The sequence below is a fragment of the Rhincodon typus genome, chromosome 18, assembly GCF_021869965.1.
Source record: "Rhincodon typus isolate 14 chromosome 18, sRhiTyp1.1, whole genome shotgun sequence".
Classification (NCBI taxonomy): Eukaryota; Metazoa; Chordata; class Chondrichthyes; order Orectolobiformes; family Rhincodontidae; genus Rhincodon; species Rhincodon typus.
Window position 1 is genome coordinate 20,982,458 of NC_063349.1, and position 6,000 is coordinate 20,988,457.

At 39.7% G+C, this 6,000-nt stretch overlaps 1 protein-coding gene across 1 annotated transcript in view; it reads left to right on the forward strand.

Annotated features, from left to right (window-relative positions):
• The window catches only part of LOC109920177 (voltage-dependent L-type calcium channel subunit alpha-1C-like), a 656,132-nt gene that overhangs the window by 168,954 nt on the left and 481,178 nt on the right, over positions 1-6,000 (forward strand). The window lies entirely within an intron of this gene.

A 6,000-nucleotide genomic window follows, 5' to 3' on the forward strand; every position in this document is an offset into this window, starting at 1 on the left:
GAGGGAATGTCTTATCTTTGGACCCTGGCAAATAAATACAGAAAATACTGTGGCATTTTTGAAAGAAGACCAGGAGGGTAAAGTTGATGCCCAGGTGCATATCTAATTCTCAACCAAAATCACTCACTAAAAATTGATAAGGTTTTATTTCTTTTATTGAAGCTTATGTAATTTTGCAGTCCGCATTAGTTTTTTTTATTCTATCAAATTACAAGGACTTCTGTGCTACATTTAGAAGAATAATAATATTGCAAACTAATTAGAAACAGTGATTAGCTGCTGGATGAAACTGACTCATAACGACCTGAGCTTGAAGAAATTTTGTGACCTTTCTTTGCAAAAGGTTTAGAGAACAAGTTATTTTAAATATGATGTTTTAAAGCATGGTTTATGGACAAAATAGAAAAGGAATCCAAGTCAATAGATAATCAAGATGCTAATGAAATAGCTTTGTAGTAATTTCCTGCCTTGTAAACTAAACTGTAGCTTATTTCATTAATGGACAAATGCCTCATGCTCACTGTATTTGAAATGCCTGATATTCAGCAGCAAGCCTGGCAAGTTAACCTTTTCCGGCTGCAAAGAAAAATGCAGTAACAGGCACGCGTTTCCTAAACAGGTTGTTGCAAGACAATGGTCAAAATTTAATGGAGCGATCAATTAGCAGGAGAAGCTATGCAGCCCACTCCAATCATAGCTCTTTGATTTCTTACTTAACCAACTCTCCCATTTTGCTGGTGTAGAGACTTATTCCCAGTTCTGGTGAATGAAACTTCTTTTCAGTTTTGACAGCTTGAAAGCTTCCAAATGAACTCTCACAGTTTGGAGACTTTACAAACTATAACCCTTCTGCTCGGAAGAAGCTCTTCTGCACTGAAATCCTAATTTTTCTGAACTGAAACCTCATAACTGGACTGAACTTAAACTTGTTGCCTGGTCTCTTTTCTCTCTATGCTATAAAAGTTCAACTTTATAAACACTTAATAAATCTTCAGTTCAGATGTCTTGCTAGGCACTTAAGTTGCATACTTCCTTCAGAATTATGTCCTTAAGTCACTATTTCAAAAGACTTTATGACCTCTTAAAAAATGTACTTAGAATCTTACAAACTTCATTAGCTTGTAAAAGGGCTGCAGCAGATTGGAAAAGATAACACCTTTATTCAGGAAAAAAAAGGAAACTAAGGAACAGTTAGCTTTATATCTGTCATAGAGAAGGCACTACACTCCATTAGTAAGGAGATTATATCAAAATACTTAGAAAATTGCATTGCGATCAGGCAGAGCCAGCTTGGTTTTGTGAAAGGGAAATTGTCTTTAATTATGCTCTGGGAGTTTTTTTTTGACAAAGTGACATTACTGGAGGATAGAGGGGAATCAGTAGAAATGAAATGCCTGGATTTTCAAAATGCATTTAAATACAGCATTTTTCAAAAAAATCATGCAGAGAATGTAGGTTGCTGGGCCACCATTTATGGTCATTTCTAATTGTTCTAGAGAAGGTACTGGTGAGCTGCTATCTTGAACAGCTGCAGTCCATGTTGTGTAGCTGTTAGAGATGAAGTTCCAAGATTCTGAACCAGTGATAGTGAAGGAAAAATGATTTATTTCCAAGTCAGGATGCTGAATGGCTTGGCGAGGTGCTTGCAGATAGTGGTGATCTCATGTATCTGCCTTCTTATCCTTCTAGATTTAGTGGTCATAGGTTTGGAAACTGCTGTCTCAGGAACCTTCGTGAATTTCTACAGTGCATTATGTAAATGGTACACGTCGTTGCTGCTGTGCATTGATGGTAGAGGGAGTGAATGTTTTTGGAAGCAGGCTGCTTTGCCTGGATACTGTCAGAATGTTATCCGGGCCCATAGCCTTTGCAGTATTGAGTGCCTCCTGCTCTTTCTTGATGTCAAGGAACAAATCTGATTGGCTGAAGGCTGGCACCCATGATGCTTGGGACATTCAGAGTTGGCTGAGGTGGATCATCCACTTGGCACTTCTGACAGATGCTTGTTGCGTATTTTTCAGCCTTACCTCTTGCATTGTTGTGCTAATCTTCCACATCATTGACAATGGAGATATTTGTAGAGACTCCTTCTCCACTGAGTTGTTTATTTGTCCATCACAATGCAGTGTTGGACATGTAAGTGCTCCTGTATTGTAACTAGGTTGACAGCTTTTTTTTGGTATGCCTGGTGCTGCTCCTTGCATGTCTTTTTGTAGTCTTCAAAGAACCAGAGTTGATCCCCTGGGATGATTATAGAGTGGGGTATATGCCAGGCCAATTTTGTGCTATTTTGCTACTGCTGATGGCCCATAAAATCTCATGGATACCCGAACCTTGAGTAATTAAATCTGTTTGAAGATTATCCCATTTAGCACAGTGAGAGTGAGGTCAAGTATGGTTCTTCCCCGCTTGTTAGTAACTTCATCTGCTGTAGATCCAATCTAGCAGCTATGTCCTCTAGGATTTACCAACTTGGTCAGTAGTGGTGCTACCAAGCCACTCTTGGTGATGGACATTGAAGTCTTGTACTTGCCCACCAGGAGCATTAGGAAGGGAAATTATGAGTGAGTGGTTTGGTGAATTGAATTGGTGAAACAGAAGTTTGTTTTTAAACATGACTAAGCAACAGTCAGTGGGAAATTCAGAAGCAAATTTGTAAGGAGATCTCAGTTATCTGTAAGAATAATAGGGTTGTAATTGTAGGGGATTTTAACTTTCCAAACACAGGTTGGGAATGCCATAGTGTTAAGAGCTTGAATGGAGTTGAAATTAAGTGTTTACAAAAAAATTTTCGGATATACTGACTAGAGGAGGAGGAAAACTTGACCTTTTCTTGGGAATTAAGGCAGGACAAATGACAGGTGTCAGTCAGGGAGTGCTTTGCAGCCAGTGATCATAATTCTATTAATTTTAAAATAGTTATAGAAATTGATAGACCTGATATAAACATTAAAGTTCTACATTGAAGAAAGGCCAATTTTGATGGCTTTAGGCAATAACTTTTAAAAGTTGATTGGGGTAGATATTCGCAGGATGGCTGGAAAGTGGGAAGCCTTCAAAAATGAGATAACAACAATCCAGGGACAGTGTGTTTCTGTTATTGTGAAGGGCAAAGTTGGTAGGTGTAGAGAACGCTGAATGACTAGAAAAATTGAGGTTTCGCTAAAGAAAAAGAAGGAAGCAGATGTCAGGTATAGACAGCAGGGATTGAGTGAATCCCTAGAGGAATATAAGGGCAGTAGGAGTATACTCAAGGAAAATCAGGTGGGCAAAAAGGGGACATGAGATAGCTTTGGCAGATAGGGTTAAGGAGAATCCAAAGGGATTCTACAAATACGCGAAGGACAAAACAGTAACTAGGGTGGGAATAGGGCCCCTTAAAAATCAGCAAGGTCCCCTCAAAAAATCAGCAAGGTCCCCTCTGTGGAACCATAGGAGATTGTTGATATACTAAACAAGAATTTTGCATCAGTGTTTACTGTGAAGAAGAATATAAGAAGTTGGGGAAATAAACAATGTTATCTTAAAGTGTCCTTATTACAGAGGATCAGGTGCTGGACATCTTAAAACTTATAAAGTTGAATAAGTCCCCCCAACTTGATCAGATGTACGCTAGAACTTTGTGGGAAGCTAAGCAAGTGATATTTGGGCTCCTTTCTGATATATTTGTATCTTCGATAGCCATGGGTGAGGTGCCAGAAGACTGAAGGTTGGTTAACGTGCTGCCATCATTTAAGAAAGTTGGTAAAGAAAAGCCAGGGAAGAACTATAGGCCAGTGAGCCTGAAATCAGCAGTCTGTAAGTTGTTGGAGGGGATTCTGAGGGACAGGATTTACATGTGTTTGGAAAGGCCAGGACTGATTAGGGATAGTCAACATGGCTTTGTGCACAGGAAATCGTTTTCACTAACTTGATTGAGTTTTTAGAAGAAGTGACAAAGATGATTGAAGGCAGAGTGGTGGATGTTGTCTATATGGTCTTCGGTAATGTGTTCGAGTAGGTTCTGCATAGTTAACGGGGTTAGATCACAAGGAATACAGTGAATGCTAGCCATTTGGATACAAAATTGTCTCGAAGGTAGAAGACAAAGTGTGGTGGTGGAGGGTTGCTTTATGGATTGAAGGCCTGTGACCAGCTGTGTGCTGCAAGGATCAGTGCCAGGTCCACTGTTTTTTGTCATTTATATAAATGATTTGGATGTGAATATAGGATGTATAGTTAGTAAGTTTGCAGATGATACCAAAATTGGTGGTGTAGTAGACAGCGAAGAAGACTATCTTGGAGTACGAGACCATGATCAGATAGGCAAATGGGCTGAGGAGTGGCAGATGGAGTTTAATTTAGATAAATCTGAGGTGCTGCATTTTGGTAGGGCAAATCAGGACAGGATCTATACACTGAATGGTAAGGTTATGGGGAGTGTTGCCAGTGTTGCTAGGGTGCAGGTTCGTAGATCCTTGAAAGTGGAGTCGCAGGTAGACCGGGCAGGGAATTTGGTATGCTTGCCTTTATTAGTCAGTGCACTGAGTATAGAAGTTGGGATGTCATGCTATGACTGTACAGGACATTGTTTAGGCTGGCTTTGGAATACTACATTCAATCCTTGTCTCCAGGGTTGGAGGGTTTGAGCTGCAGAGAGAGGCTGAATAGGCTGGGGCTATTTTCTCTGGAGTGTTGGAGGCTTACAGGTGACCTTATAGAAGTTTATAAAATCATGAAGGGCATGGATAGGGTGAATAGCCAAGGTCTTTTACCCAGGGTAGAGGATTCCAAAACTCGAAGTCATAGGTTTAAGGTGAGAGGGGAAAGACTTCAAAGGGACCTAAGGGGCAACTTCTTCATGCAGAGGGTGGTGTGTGCATGGAATAAGCTGCCAGACCTAGTGGTGGACGTTGGTACAATTACAACATTTAAAAGACATCATCTGGACAGGTATATGAATGGGAAGGGTTGAGAGGGATATGGGCCAAATGCTGGCAAATGGGACTCGATTAATTTAGAATAACTGGTCAGTATGGATGAGTTGAACCAAAGGGTCTGTTTCCATTTTATCTCTATGACTCTATGTTACTGACTGCTGAAATGTGGAACCCTTTCTGCTGCCTTCTGTATTCTGTCGGTGAGGTATAGATAAAATTAGTTTATACATTGGACGTTAGCCTTACTATGTGTAAACCACAGCAGAAAGATGAAGGTAAGATAGGATGCCATTTTCTTGACAATTGTCGTGACTCACTTGGGTACTCACTTAGAATTCAAGCCCCACTATTCCTATAGTTGCAAAAGATTTTAAGGTTTAATAAAACTGCCACAAATCCCAATTTGTCTCTGACTTAGTGTTATCCAGGATAAAAACAAACCACACAGGTTTTTTCAGAATAAAAAAAATCTCTATTGTAACACTTCTACCATTAACAAGAACAGTCAAACAACAGGATTGCTAAATTGTGTGACTTAAATATTATCTCTTTTAAGCACACACAAAAAACCCAACAAATATTGTAAGTGGAGAGAAGAAAAAATTTGGTATCACCAGTCTAAAGTTACAAAACTGAGTAAGTTGAGCTGTTTGCTTCTTCAATGATGCCTTGATGTTAATCCACATAGTGATGATCACTCTTCACTGGTTGCTTGATTGGACGCAGGGTCTTTCGTTTTCCTTGGGTTTTAGAATTATTTCTTACGTTAACTTTGAATTTAGTCATTCCCTGTTTGTTTGACAGAGAGTTGGAGAAGGGCATTTTTTTCAAACCAAGGGAACAGGAAAAAGAGTAAAGAGATTGAGCTAACTTCTTTGAGTCTGTTTGCTTCTTTTTATTTGATCCACTCCCCTCACAGATTCTGTGTTAAACTACAACCTGACCAATCAGAATCTTTTTGCAATTCTAAGCTCTACTGAACATGTAACAAATGCTGAGATAACAAGGTGTAGAGCTGGATGAACAGAGCAGGCCAAGCAGCATCAGAGGAGCAGGAAGGCTGACGTTTCGGGCCTAGACC